We start from the raw sequence: 15,716 nt of genomic DNA, 5'->3' as shown, positions 1-15,716 counted from the left end.
CAAAAATGGCTGAGCTGACCCAGTACCCTGGGGCCGCCCACATGGAAACTGGTCCACGTGGAAACTGCAGCCCGGCTACAGCAACCAGGGCAGGCCAATGCGGGCCATGTTCTAAAGATGAGTGACGGTGTCTGGAGAGGAGAGGGGCACCTGTGTGAGCTTCAGCTCAAGTCTCAGACCACAGGGGCTTCTCTTCCCCAGGAACCTAACAGGGCATCTGTACTTTGACTTCGACCATGTGCTGACACGACCACGGGCCCTGTTTCAGGTTTATGTATCTGCCTCCCTTCTCTTGAAGGGCAGCATCTGTGTCCTTCACACCTTCCTCTCTACCCCGTTCCAAGCTTGCATAGAATGAGGGCCCCACTCACCTGGAGTGAATGGGTTCCAAGACGGGGGGTGCTCACAGAGTAGCTGGTGTCACCTTCGGAAGCTGTCAAGGGAAGTGGCCGAATAGCATGACTGGCACAGCAGCTGCTGTCAGTCATCCACACTCTCCCTGCTGAGGCTGTCAGAGGTCAGCTGGCGAGCAGCTCGGCCTCAGACACGGGCGAGCCCCGCTGAGCCTGGCCAAGCCCAACCCAGTTCTGCTGAACCCCAGACGCCCATGAGCTAAATAAATGTTTATTGTTGTATGTCACTGAGGTTTTGAGACCATTTGTTACACAGCATTATTGTGGCAACAGGTAACAGCTACAACCAAGGTGATTAAAAAGAGCCAGAGTGAAAACAATAATAACGAGAAGTAACTTCCAAGAACTCAAACTTTCTTGTTGCTTTGAATGACAATATATTCAGCTTTTCTAGCCTCCCTGGTACTAGCCATGCTCATGTAACACAATTTTGGGCAATGAGAATAAGGGACAGATTCAACTAAAGTCACCCTTTCTTCCTGCCTTGAACTCGGATGTGATGTCTGGAATGCCAGCAGCCATTATGTGACCATGAGACAATAAGCATGACAATACACACCAACATGTTAAGGGGAACAGAGCCCTGAGAACGCCATTCACCAGCTGATCTAATGCCAGAAACCACTTCCCTCCGTACTTCTTACTCTGTGAGAAAATGAATCCCCTATTTGCCTCAGTCACCATTAGTTGGGGTTTCTGTACTTGCAGCCATGTGCCTCCCTAACCAATATAGGGCAGAGAAGATTCATTCTGCTGGGCACGGGAGAAGGAGGTCAGAGAAGGCTTCACAGAGAAAGTGGTTACTGAACTGGGATCTTGAAAGATAAATTCTATCTCATCAGGCAATTTTAAAGGTTGATTGGGACTAATAAAACTAGAGAACTTTGGTGACGATGGTTAAACCGAAAAATACCTAAGGTAACAGGAAATCGTCATGGCCTGTGGCTTAATGGAGGTGAACAGGCTCTAGCTGAAATGTCGATACACATAAGGACTTCCATACTGTGAGGGCAAATGTATCCCAACAGCATGACATTAACCCCGCTGTTTTATGTGGCATCTACAGTCAGGGATTTTCACAGACAATTTCCTTGTACTACATCATCTGCACTCGTGTTGCTCTGTCTTTAATTTCAGTGAAGGTGGTACTGGAGAAGCAATTTCCAGGGAAGATCTATAGAACTCTGGCCTTGGTGGAAATTGTTCTAAATCTCCCGGGGAATACAGTTAGAATAATAACCAAAAAAATCTACCTACTTTCCTTCTCTGCCTTTTTCATAGCTTCAAGTGATCATATATGATTAAACTTGGTAAAAAAGTTATTTCTTTAAAAATCATTCTCCCCCCTGACAAGCTTGGTGTCCAGTGGCCCCATAACGTTACGGCAGGACCATTCTCTGTCTCTACTACCACCTCTGCTCACTTCCCTGGTGACTAGAGAGAGAAATACAGCCTCAAGCCAGACTTGGGTTCTGACCAGGAGGATCTGGGGGTGAGGGCTGCAGGGAAGAGGAAGGTAGCAGATGGCTAGGGGTGACCCTTGGACCTGCCATATTACTCAGGTGCTATTAATTTAGAGAACTCTACTGCCTTTCAATGCTCAGAATCTGCCTCAATTTCCTTGAAGACTTGACCGATGGGAGTTGGTGCATGAGTCCCAGCTCCCTTGCCCCCTGGGTGGGGTCCCTCCACACTGTCTGCCTGGGTTCCCACAGGTGAATTAAGCTTAAGGGGCCCATAGTGTTGTAAGCTCCACCACTCACCTTTTATTAGCAATTGTCCCTTCTCTGTCTTACTTCCTGCATTCCAAGTGACCCCTGAATTCTTTCTTTTTTTTTTTTAATATTTATTTGGCTGCACCAGGTGTTAGTTGCAGCCTGCAAACTCTTAGTTGCAGCATGTGGGATCTACTTCCCTGACCAGAGATTGAAGCTGGGTACCCTGCATTGGGAGCACGGAGTCTTAGCCACGGACCACCAGGGAAGTCCCTGACCACTGAATTCTAATGCTTGTCTCAGGGTCTGCTTCTAGGACAGCCCAAATTAAAACAAGAGGGAAGTGGGTTAAGGAAGACTGTGGAAGCAACGAAACGCAGTATGAAATCAAGCTGGACCACTCTCAGACACAACTGTCTTCCCAAAATCTAGTGGGGACAGTAGTGTATGTGCCTGGCCATGAGCTTTTCTGGTTGTAATATAAGTGCCCGACATTAGGCTTTGACCCCCTAATGGATGCCCCCATTCGGCATCCATTCCAAAGGCATCCACCTCAGTAAACACATCGTCAGCTACACAGCTAGATGAGGAGACAGGTGACCCCACCCTGGAAGTTCCCTTTTCAGAAATCCTGGGTGACCCAGATAAGCGACCCCTTGAGTGACCTTGATTTTCCCTACCTGCACCATAATTCCTGCTCTTATGTTTTAAATTCGCCAATAAACAGCGACCCAGAGCAACCCTAGACACCCCATCCTTGACCTCAATAAAGGCAGAACCTCAAGACTGTTCTCTCTCTCTCCCCACACCCCCTCCCCATGACCTCACCGTGTGGCCCCGGACATGCCGTGTACCCACCAGGATCTGTGAGTAATAAAGCTTGTCTTTTCAAATTTCCCTGCGGATTGTTGCTGAGGTGTCCTGCAATTGTGATAGAGCCAGTGTTGAGGCTGGACTGGGGAAACGTCCACTGGAGCCGGCACTAGCAGTCCGGTCCAGGTGAGTGTATTCCCAGCCAGGGCATGGCTCTCAAAGCTGAGACCAACAGAACATGGGAACGCTCCCCCTTAGTTCCACCCCTAGTCCTTCTGTAGTTGGCATCCGAAGGTCTTTGGAACCATTTCCACCTGAAGAGGATTCTCTCGCAGGGACTCAAATGCTAAAGGAAGTGAGTATATGTTAATATACCTGCTCATTGGCATAAACCCTGTAACTACGTCACTTGAAGCCTCTCACGATGCCCAGATGAAGCCCATGGCTGACGGTGTTCTCGGAGGTCAGCACAACTGGGGTCACTGTCTCTCTCTCCTCTCTCTTCCTCCCGCCCCAGATCCCTCTGGCACAGGGTCCACTCTGAGAGTGCTTCCAGAGTCCCTGAGGACCTCATTTATTTCACTTGGTTGTCAGTTTCTCAAGGGAGTGGGGGTGATAACTGCCATTTCTCCTCAATATCCACTAAAGGCAGGGTCTGGGGACAGGTTTCTGCAGCTGGGCTGATGTCCACGTGAGCCTTACAGGGGCTCCCTGGGGGCCGGGCACACACATGCTCCAATGACCCTCACAACAATGGCTGCAGGACGGGGCACTGGGTTAATCCCGCCTCCTCGCAGAGGGGACCAAGTTCATTAACTTGGCTCAGGTCACACAGCTACTAGGTGGCAGAGGCAAGATGTGAACCCAGCGACCCACCTCTCTACTGCATGCTTCTCTCTCTCTCTGTCTATATACATATAGATAGATAGATATAGATACAGACACAAAGATATAGATATGTATAGATATATATTATAAAGAGGTACCTATATCTCTCAATATTTTTTGATTTTTAAAAATTTCATTTTAATTTTTTTATTGTGGTAAGCACGCACAACACAATCTTTACCATTTTAACCATTTTTAAGTGTAGAGATCAATGGCATTAATTGCATGCACATTGCTGTCCCACCATCACCACCACCGTCTTCAGATCTTTTTCATCATCCCGAACTGAAACTGTCTCCATTAAACACTAACTCCCCATTCACCCTCATCCCAGCCCCTGGCAACCACCTTTCTACTTTCGTAGGAAGTATCCCTAGTGTTTCCATGAATGTGAATACTCTAGGGACCTCATATAAGGGGAGTCTTATAGTATTTGTCCCTTTGTGACTAGCTTATCTCACTCCGCATAATGTCTTCAAGAGTCATACATGTTATAGCAGGTGTCAGAATGTCCTCCCTTTACAAGGCTGAGTAATAACCCCTTCTACAGATACACACGTTCTGTTCATCTATTCATCTGTCACTCGACATTTGGGTGGCTTCCGCATTTGTGGCTGTTGTGAATGATGATGCTAAGAACATGGTGTGCAAATATCTGTTTGAGTCCCTGCTTGCAATGCTTTGGGGGTAGATACCCAGAAGTGGAATTGCTGGATCACGTGGTGATTCTATGTTCTAGTTTTTGAGGAACTGCCATACTATTTTCCATGGCTGCTGCACCATTTTACATCCCCACCAACTGTGTACAGGGTTCCAATTTCTCCATGTCTTCACCAACACTTGTTATTTTCTGTTTTTTGGTGTTTTTTTTTTTTTCATAGTAGCCATCCTACTGGGTGTGAGGTGGTATGATCAAGACACGGTTTGGGGTTTGGTTAATTAGTTCATTTTTGAAAAAGTAAATAAAATCCCCCCGAAGCCCTGCTGTCAGGACGGGAGACAAGGATGACAGTGCAGGAGCAATGCTTCCCGGGTCCCCCGGCAACCCTCCCCACAAGCATGTGCACACATTTCAAGAAGTCCATTCATTCTTTCCAAAGGAAGAGTCTCCTTTGCAGAATCAGGAATGAAAACTCCCTTTCATCTATGTGGGCTTCCTTCCTTTTCAGAGTATTGCCTAGCAGAAGTCTTCACTGGGCTTACACGGAACAGGCACAGATCAGGGCAGACGGAAAGGAGGACAGTCAAGGCAGGGCTGAGGGCAGGGAGTTGGTGGCGGGTTTGGGAGTCCTTGCCAGAGGCTACTGCCCAGCGCCACGGCCTCAGCTGCCCACAGGGGCCCGCAGGGTGTGGAGATGAGACACATGGATGGGGCAGGGTCTGTGGCTCACTGGACGGTGGACGCCCATCTCAGGTGGGCAGGTGAGAATATGCGCTTAGTACGGCCAGAGCTTCTGATCTGCCAAGAGAGAAGCTGCACATCTGGACTCAGGTAACGTCTCTTGATGTTGAGTAATGAGTACAGACGCTCTGATGCCCCGACTCTCCCTTTGCTGATTCCGCTCCAGGCACACAGGTCTCCTGGCTGTTCCCTAATGAGCTCGGCTGGCTCTGCCTCCGGACCCTTGCACTGGCTGTTCTCTCTGCCTGCCCCACTCTCTCCGCAGCTGTCCACATGGCTCCGTCCCTCGTTTCCTTCAGCCTTTGTTCAAACCTCAGCCTTGTGGAGCCCACTGACCCTCCAATGTGCCTCTCCTGCACCCCCCATGCCCCCACTCCTGCTTCTGACCCTGCTCCACCCCCTCTATTTTTCTATTACCCAGATTATCTTCTAGCACACCAGATAATTCTTATTATGATGTTTATTTTATTGTATGTCTCCTTCCTTAGAATGTGAGCTCCACAAGGACAGGGGTCTTTGTCTGTCTTGTCCTCTGATGTATCCCTAGTGCCCAGAACAGGGCTAGCACATAGTATGTGCTCAATAAATACTTCCTGAATGAATGGTTGAATTCAACAATTGTAAAGCACTCAGCCAACCACACGAAACCTGTCAACTGTCAGCACTGTGACCTCAGGTCGGGTCCAACTGCCCAATTCTTTGATCAGGAAAATGGAACACCAACGTGTCTGCTAAATATGTAAGCACAGCATTTTAAAAATAAATTTATTTTATTATTTATTTTTTTTGGCTGCGTTTGGTCTTTGTTGCTGCGCACGGGCTTTCTCTATTTGCAGCGAGTGGGGGGTACTCTTCGTTGCAGTGCGTGGGCTTTTCATTGCGATGGCTTCTCTTGTTGTGGAGCACAGGCTCTAGGCACGTGGACTTCAGTGGTTCTGGCGCGTAGGCTCAGTAGCTGTGGCTCTCGGGCTCTAGAGCACAAGATCAGTAGTTGTGGCGCACGGGCTTAGTTGCTCCGCGGCATGTGGGATCTTCCGGGACCAGGCATCAAACCCGTGTCCCCTGCATTGGCAGGCGGATTCTTAACCACTGAGCAACCAGGGAAGTCCCTAAGCACAGTATTTGGCATTAAAGCTAAACACAGAGCACTTCACTGGATTCTCTGTGAGCTTAAAGGAAGGGTACGGAACCTAGGTTTCAGAGAGTGAGGGAAAGGGTGTGGTAAGACTATCTGGAGTTGATGCTTATATCACGTCTGAGAAGATGAACATGAGTTAGACAAGCAAAGAAACCAGGACAGAATTGACTAGGCAAGGGAACAGGATGAATAAAACATGGTGTCATAAATTAACATGGTTTGTGCTGAAAACTACAGATTATTTACTATGGCTGGAGTGCAGACTGTGAGTGAGGAAGCAGAGACAGACGAGGCTGCAGAAATAGGCAAAGGTCAGTCTGGAGAGGCTCCTGTACTCTAGGCTGAGATCTCTGGATGCACAGGTGCAGACTATCTGTGATGATCAGGAATCACTGTTGACTCTACTGGAAAAACCTTATGATGATGGTGATGATGAGGGTGTTTTTGATGGTGCGATGGTGGTTGTTATGGTGATGATGTTGATGGGATGACGACGGGGACAATGATGGAGATGGTGATGGTGATGATAGTGACTGTGATGTAACGATGAGGAGGACAAGGATAATGACGGTGGTGATGATGAGAAAGAAAACGATGCACTGCTGATGACAGCTAACAGTTTTTGAATATTGACCATTGAGCACATGACCACTGAGCACACTGACCAACTGCTTTAAAACTTAATCCTCTCAACTAGCCCATGAGGCAGGTACTGCTGTTATCCCCACTTTTCAGACAGGAAACTGAGGCAGAGAGAATATATGCCCAAGGTCACAGCACCAATACAAAACAGAAAGTGGACTTCAACCCCGTTTGTATGACTCCAACCCAAGCCAGTCATGGTTTGAACCCAAACTGCTTTCAGCAGCAAGAGAAGAGATGCGGTCTGAATGCTCACGGGGCCCACCGGATTGAAGATTTCTCAAGACCTCTCATGCTTCCTTGAGTTATTTCCTCCCTTTCTGCCTCTCCGACTTCTCCATGAAACTCCCCCCTCTTCCCTCGCCACTAAACCCTCGTGACATACTCTGGGAGTTCTGAAAACCCCATGTGACATGGGCTAACAGTAGGTTTGTTTGCCAGCACTGGCCTCTTCTTCAGGCTCGTTGAGAAAATGATAATGACCTCTACCTTGAGGATATATTGTAAAAAATAGAGAATTTAACTTTTCTGGAGGACTTTGAAATTCCAACATTTACTCAACTATCCGCAAGATGCTGGAACTCTTCACTTCAAGGTTGGTGAGAAACCTGCTTCTGGCCTTAAAGTTTTTATTAGTAACCCAAGCCGAGCCTTTCCGAGGCAAACCACAATACGGCAGGAATTTCCATGCCAGAGTCAGAGCTAAGCTTATAGTGCAATGCGGAGCCTTTGAAAGATACCAGGCTGGTTAAAGTTATCAAGATATTTGCATTCTTGCCCTCCTGTCATTTTTTTGTTATTCTCTGTCCAAACACAGTCTTGGGAACTGGTGGGCACCACAGCTGCCAGATAACATCAAACAGTGGATGGCAGGCGAATCCTGGGCAGGCAACCAGGACTTCCAAAAACAGAGTTGGCCCGAGACGCGGGTGCTTCAGGCGGGCTTATCATCTGGCGCCTCTTCAAACCCATGCTCTTTAAATATTTACTCAACATTTATTTAGTGGAGAGGGGAGGAGAAACTCATCTTCCATTAATAAAAAAATGTGTATAGAAATCAAGCCTCTTACTAATGCATTTCCACTGGTTCAGGCATAGTCAATATTCTGAAAAGTATTCTGCAAAGTCTTCCCCATTTTTCCGTAATTGCTCTCCTCTTTCAAGTTTCTTTTGCAAAAGGATTACTCTTAAGTAGGCAACTTCTTGTTGGTAAATTCAAAGTTTTAATATCCAATATTTAGGTAGTAAAACACATTATGCATTGTTCAACTTTAAAATTTCAGCTGGTGACACTATTTACAACAGCCAAGACATGGAAACAACCTAAATGCCCATTGACGGATGAATGGATAAAGAAGATATGGTACCTATATACAATGGGATACTACTCAGACGTAAAAGAAAACGAAATAATGCCATTTGCAGCAAACATGGTTGGACCTAGAGATGATCATACTAAGAGAAGGTAAGTCAGACAGAGGAAGACAAATACCATATGATACCATTTATATGTGGAATCTGAAATACGATACAAATGAACTTATCTATGAAACAGAAACGATTCACAGATGTAGAGAAAAGACTTGTGGTTGCCAAGGAAGAACTGTGGTGGGGCGGGGATGGATTGGGAGTTCTGGATTAGCAGATACAAAGTATTATGTATAGGATGGATAAACAACAAGGTCCTACTGCATAGCACAGGGAACTACATTCAATATCCTGGGATAAACCATAAGAGAAAAGAATATTAAAAAAAGAATATATCAATATATATGTATAACTGAATCACTTAGCCGTACAGCAAATTAACACAACATTGTAAGTCAACTATACTTCACTAAAATTAAAAAAATAATAAAATTTCAGTCGGTGGGATGATGTGAGTGCTTGCAAAGTACCTGTGATAGAAATAGGCTGGCAGTAGCAAAAAGCAGGAAGATCTGTTTTATTTCTATTATAGGTGGCTGTTTGCTTCAGGTGGAGGGAATCAGCTTATCTGTCTTCAGTTGCGTTGTGCGGACACCTGAGTTACGCGGCACCCTCTTGTTTTAGTGCTCTTGGTAGGTCAGTGACTTGAGAAGGTGTTCAGGTGGCCACCCCACAATCTAGCTTTGGGCACCCAGCTGAAAGCCATGGTGATGTGCCAGGTTGGAACCACTTCCTTAACTGCGTGTCTTTACTGTGTCCTCTTATCAGAACTGACCCAGGATCTTGTGCTCCGGGAGTGGAAGGAGATTTCCCATTAGTGGTGGAGGGTGACCCTGGGTCGTCCCGCTTGTGACTGGTATAAAGCGCCAACTGGCTGGATGGCTGTGGGTAGGGGTCCAGTCTGGGGCTGTGTGTCTAAGTGGGGCTTAAACTCTGGCCTTCGTTTTATCGCTTAAGATCTAGTGCAGTTAACGAAGCCGGACCAAAGCTTCATATGACAGTACTTCAGTTTCACACTTCAATGACAATCCACTAAAATCACTCCCAGGTGATTACTATGGACTTTTATCTAGGAGGTTCAAAACCTCCCTTGCTAGACAATTAGCTTAGCTGGGCACAGAGGGTTCTTCCCCTGGGCTGACGTGCAGGGTATTCCAAGGAATCCTTTGTACCTGGACAACAGCACGAGTGACTGCTGGTCCTGGGTGTCCTTCTTGTGTTCTATTCATGTGGTGTGTCCTTAGAAAGCATTAGGGCTTGGGCTTCCCTGGTGGCGCAGTGGTTGAGAGTCCGCCTGCCGATGCAGGGGACGCGGGTTCGTGCCCCGGTCTGGGAAGATCCCACATGCCGCGGAGCGGCTGGGCCCGTGAGCCATGGCCACTGAGCCTGCGTGTCTGGAGCCTGTGCTCCGCAATGGGAGAGGCCACAGCAGTGAGGGGCCCGCGTACCGCAAAAAAAAAAAAAAAAAAAAAAAAGAAAGCATCAGGTGTCAAAACAGAGATGCTCTCAGAATGTTCTGCTAAAAATCCTCCCCGTTGCTGGAGGAACAATACCACCGATAACGAGAAGGGGCCTGACTTTTGCTGCAGTTTGTAGATGCTGACACGAACGTCAGGAGCTGGGGCTTCAAGGCAGAGAGGTAAAATTTAATCATGTTTTCACTCACCTCCCCCAGGGCTCAGAAAAAGCAAGATGCAGAGTTGCAACTAAAAACCCAAGGCATGGGGTAAAGCACGCTGAAGTACAAGAGAGAGAAATTCCCCTGAGGCTATAAAGGGACTGGAGGACAGTGGCAGCTTTGAGTTTTTGCATTCTCTCCTGGAACCTACAAAGCAGGAACGGAAGAAAGCTGCCGGCCGGTTACTCCTGTGCTCCCTCCGTGTAAAGAAGTTGGTGGAGGCTGTGATGAACCGCGGTTATGAAGCAGGAATCAGATAGCCTGCTCCGTATCTCAGCTGTGTGACCCAAGGTGAGTATTTCAATTTCATTAAGGTTTCAGTTTTCCTTGTCTTTAATGGGAAAGATAACAGTACCTACCTCATATGGTGGTTTGGAAACTAGATAATGCATGCAAAATTCTTAGCATCGTAGCTGGAATGCTGCAAGCCTTCAATAAATGCTGGATAATATTACTGTTGCCAGGGTCATGATTATTTCAATTAACTTGTAAGAAAAGTGGAACCAACTGAACTGAAATGGACTCGTTCACACTTTGTTCTTTACACAGACACAAGGCAAGACGAGCAGGCATCTTCCTCTCTTCAACTGTATCTGGGGGCCACTTAAATGGAAGCAGGCACTCAGGAAGGGTTTCCTTTTCCTTCCTGCTCTCATAAGAGCTGCTGCCTATCCACGGAAACGCAACCCAAGTTTCATATTCCAACAAACACGTGATTTAGGATTCCCCAGCGGTCAACGGGGATGGCCAACGCAATGGTAAAATCCAACCCACCCCTGGATCCGATGTTAATTACAACTGAAAAGCAGATGGTGTGGAAATCTAGGCCCATCTGTTCCCCGTCTGTGGGAAGTTTCCCTGGCAGAGAAGACAGAGCCACAAACAACTTCCTCTTGCCCCAAGAAAGACGGGACCTTCACATTTAAGAAAATATCGTACTGTTTGTCATGATAAGATTGTCTCTGATCTACAGAGAAAACCACAGAAACGTTAGGTCAGACAGCCAACAAGGCCAGGTCAGTGGGACAGCCTCAGGAATGCAGACCACTTTCCCAAGCTCAAGATCTTACCACAAGTGAAGCATTTTGGACATAAGAAAATATTTGAATATGACTTGTGTTCTGGTTGGTAAAACAACCCCACACCCACCCCAGATATAATTCCAGTTATTAAGTGGCCTGGATGAGGGAATTATTTGATTGGATTCTATTCCTCATACTTCCATTACCTGTCTTTTTAAGAACTGACAAAGAAGTAATTTTCCCTTGCCCTTTCTTTGAAGAAAACAAAATCTACTAATTGAAAGGAAGAAAAATAAACGTCATGGCTCCTGTAGGGAATGCCAGTGTCCCTGGGTCTCGTCAGGTGGGGACTTTGAATCCACTGAAAGGAGCTGATAGAGAAAGCATTACCTAATGGACGTGGAAAGCACCTCTCCTCCATTGTATTTCATCAGCCAGTTTGCACCAAACAAGGTGCCTTTGACCGTGGACCTAGAGGGACCCAGGGGGGTGTTTACTAGTGGTAATCCAGTGTGTAAAGAAGCGTGTGGTACGTGGAGCAGGTGCTGGTGATGCCCCTTGGAAAACTTAAGACACCCTGGCAGCTTCCTACCCAGGATGGCTTCCTACCTCACCTGGGGCCAGTGGCTCCGTGCGTTTCTGCCTGAGGCCACCTCCAGTGCTAGAGAGCTTTCCTCAGCCCATGGGCGGAGCTGCCTGAAGGTGCCCAGGATAACAACGGCACAACCATCAACAAGAGACAGGAGTCTGGGTCACCACCCCCACTCACAGCCTGCTCAGCCCCAAGTGAACAATTCTGAGTCGGGTCTACACTGCTCCCCCAAGATCCACAGTGGGATTAAGCCCAGCTGCTCACCGTGTTAACCAGCTCTTCATATCCCCTTGGTTGGCTCCCCTCCTTTCCCTGTCTTGTCTCCCCCCTCCACTCCCTCGCTTCTGCTTCCAGGGCTTCACCTCAAATAAACTTCCTGCAGCCGGCGGTGTGCTGAAGCAGGCTCGTGTCAGCTCACAAGGGCCAGTTATTAAACTTTCAGCAGTGTTGTAAGTTCACTGGTGTATTGGTAGCTTAAAATTGGTCACGGTGTAGGTATTTACACCATGGAAATGAGCAAACGCTACAAACCACAGCTTTTTTTCCCCAGGAGAGCCAACTGTTAAATGTCTGCCAGTCCACCACAGTCTTCAGCCTGGTCCTTGCCTCTGGGTTTGCTTTGGAAGCGAGTAGCAGGTGCCCCACTGAACAAACCCATGAGCATTTACGGAACAAAAGAATCAAATTTGCCGTGATTATTACAAGCACTCCTTCACTGGCCAAATTAATGATTCTTCATGCACTCAACTATTGGAAGAGGATTGGCTTCTAAATTAAGAGTTAAGGAAGTAGGCAGAGAAACTGAAAGAAAAAAATAAAATGCCAGAAGCTACTGCCACTTGAAACTCATTCAAGACGAAAATATAGAAGAAAACTTTGGGACCCTGGGTTACACAAAAATTTATTAGATAGAACACTCAACTTTTAAGGAAAACCAGGAAAGAAAAATATCGATAAAATGGACCACATCAAAATAAAATTTAAAAAAAAACAACAAAACTTTGCTCTTCAAAGACACTGTTAAGAAAATGAAAAGGAAGGCCACAGACTGGGAAACAAGTTGCAAAATATATATTTATAAAGTACTTGTATTCAACATATATAAAGAACACTTAGAACTCAAAAATAAGGAGACAAACAACACAATTAAAAACATGCAAAATATTCGAGCAGACACTTAAAGAACATAAATGAATGAGAAATAAGCTCCTTAAAAGATGCTCAACAGGACTTCCCTGGTGGCGCAGTGGTTAAGAATCCGCCTGGGGCTTCCCTGGTGGCGCAGTGGTTGAGAGTCCGCCTGCCGATGCAGGGGACACGGGTTCGTGCCCCGGTCCGGGAAGATCCCACATGCCGCCGAGTGGCTGGGCCCGTGAGCCATGGCCGCTGAGCCTGCGTGTCCGGAGCCTGTGCTCCGCAATGGGAGAGGCCACAATAGTGAGAGGCCCGCGTATCGCAAAAAAAAAAAAAAAAAAAAAAGAATCCACCTGCCAATGCAGGGGATGTGAGTTCGAGCCCTGGTCCGGGAAGATCCCACATGCTGCAGAGCAACTAAGCCCGTGTGACACAACTACTGAGCCTGTGCTCTAGAGTCCGCGAGCTACAACTACTGATCCCCTGTGCCACAACTACTGAAGCCCATGCGCCTAAAGCCCGTGCTCCATGACAAGAGAAGCCACCGCAATGAGAAGCCCGCGCACTGCAACGAAGAGTAGCCCCTGCTTGCCGCAACTAGAGAAAGCCCATGCACAGCAACAAAGACCCAATGCAGCCAAAAAATAAATAAAATAAATTTATAAAAAAATAATGACTCTTTAATTTCATAAAGTTAAAAAAAAAGATGCTCAACATTAATAGTCATTAGGGAAATGCAAGTAAATACCACAATGAGATACCTCTACACACTCACTAGAATGGTTCAAATTTAAAAGACCAGCAGTATCGAGTGTTGGTGGGAAGGCAGGAACTCTCATACATCGCTGGTGGGAATACAAAAAGGTACACACATGTTGGAAAAATGTTAAAAGATGAACATACACTCACATACCACACCCAGGTATTTACCCAAGAGAAATGAGACCATCTGTAGACACTAAATAACTCTTGTACATGGATGTTCATAGCAGCTTTCTTCATAAGAGCCCTAATCTGGAAACAACCCAGATGTGGTTGGATAAAAATGGTGGTACATCTGTACAATGGGCTTCTACCTGGCAATAACATGGGATAAACTCCCTCTGTATACAACCCATACACACGACTACAGGGATGGATCTCAAAAGCATTAAGTGATGAAGGTTACATCACCAGTAATAAAACATACCAATGTCATCCCTACCCCCCCACCATGGGACATGCTGAAAAGAGCACCAGGTCACAGGGGCACTTCATCTGAACAGGTATAACCTCAACCAAATCATGAGAAAACAGAACACAAACTCAAACTGGCCTGGACTCTTCAAAATTAGGACTCTTCAAAATTAGGTCATGAAGAAAGACTAAGGATGTGTCATGGATTGAAAGCAACTAAAGAGACATACAACTAAATGCAATGTGGGGTCCTGGGTTGGACTAGAAAACGAAAAGCTGGTAAAATTTGAATAAGTTCTGTAGTTAGTTAATAGTACCATACCAGTGTTAGTTTCCTGGTTTTGATAACTCTATTCTGGTTATAGGAGAGGTTATAGGAAAGCTAGGTGAAACATATGTGGGAATTCTCTGTGCTATGTTTGCAGATTTTTCTGTAAGTCTAAAGTTATTTTTAAATAAAAAGTTTTAAAAATGGTGATTTTTAGTATGCAAATTATACCTCAATATAGGTGATCAAAAAAATAAGCAGTTCCACATTTCTCAAAATGTGACCTAGAGAGTCTGTTGTTTCTTTGAGGAAACTGAAATGAGGACATGGTAAGCACGGGAAGCTCCATCCTCATGTCTCCCCCGACCCATCTGCTACCTTATGTTATGCTTTAATCAAGCACGACCTGTTTTTCCCTGCTTTAGATACACATGTAAATACATATGTACATGCATACAGACATATACAGACACATGTATTCTGCTTATGCCTTCGTTCAAAAAGGGGGGGTGTTACTGCTAAGAACTGTTAAACTTTTTTAACAATAGGATTATATTTTGAAACATTCAATTTAGGTCTAACTTTTTTTGGGAAGAAACCCATCTTTAAGAAAAATGGAAGTGGGCAGGTGGTTTGGGGGATGTCTGTTGAGTTTGAGGTGGTGATGCCAATACATGGACACAATGATGAGCCGGTAGATGTTTAGTAACCGACACTCTGGGTGCAGGGGACGTCCTGATATGCAGCATTTGCCGATTTCCATGGTATAAATATCACCCCCACGGCCAATGTTAGGCCACCTCCGTGATGGTGAAGTCGGGAAAAGATGTGCATGGGGGAATTCCCTGGTGGTCCAGTGGTTAGGACTCTGTGCTTCTACTGCAGGGGGCACAGGTTCGATCCCTGGTCAGAGAACTAAGATCCCACATGGCAAAAAAAATAAATAAATAAAGAGACATGCATGGTTGACTCTTGTGAGCCAGGTGGAGCCATTGCCAGCACACCATGGGACAGATGTGGCTGGTGAAGGGGGCAGGACTCAGTATATTGGTGACTGGGAAAGAGGATCTCACGAGTGTTTGGAGGTGGAAGAGTCCTCTTTATCTGGCTGATAAAAGTCATAGAAAAGTCACGTTGTCACCATCCCAGGAGAGCAAAGAAGACGTAGGGAGAAAAGAACCACAGTTTGCCCTCACGAGTGTGTGAGCTGCAGAGTTAGGAATCATCCAGGGACCCGAGCCCCACGAGGATGCTGTGCCAAGGAAGAGCGTGCTGCCTGCAGACCCCAAAGGGCCAGGGCTCTGGACAAGCCCAGAGGCCTGCGCATCTCGTTGGCAGCACGTGGCAGAGGCCAAAAAACCAATCAGATGGTGGAGGAGGCCCTACATCTCAAGCCACTGGGAGTGA

The 15,716-nt window shown here is 46.5% G+C and overlaps 1 protein-coding gene and 1 non-coding gene across 2 annotated transcripts in view; one reads left to right on the top strand and one right to left on the bottom strand.

The window, feature by feature from the left end:
* SLC24A3 (solute carrier family 24 member 3) overlaps positions 1-15,716 on the bottom strand; it is a 463,454-nt gene that overhangs the window by 134,865 nt on the left and 312,873 nt on the right. The gene's annotated exons all lie outside the window — the stretch shown is intronic.
* On the top strand, positions 15,152-15,224 carry TRNAR-UCU (transfer RNA arginine (anticodon UCU)). Its single transcript has one exon. It is a non-coding gene; the product is annotated as a tRNA-Arg (tRNA).

The sequence above is a fragment of the Phocoena phocoena genome, chromosome 15 (assembly GCF_963924675.1).
Source record: "Phocoena phocoena chromosome 15, mPhoPho1.1, whole genome shotgun sequence".
In the NCBI taxonomy this organism is placed as follows: domain Eukaryota; kingdom Metazoa; phylum Chordata; class Mammalia; order Artiodactyla; family Phocoenidae; genus Phocoena; species Phocoena phocoena.
This window is presented reverse-complemented; position numbering and strand designations above follow the sequence as displayed.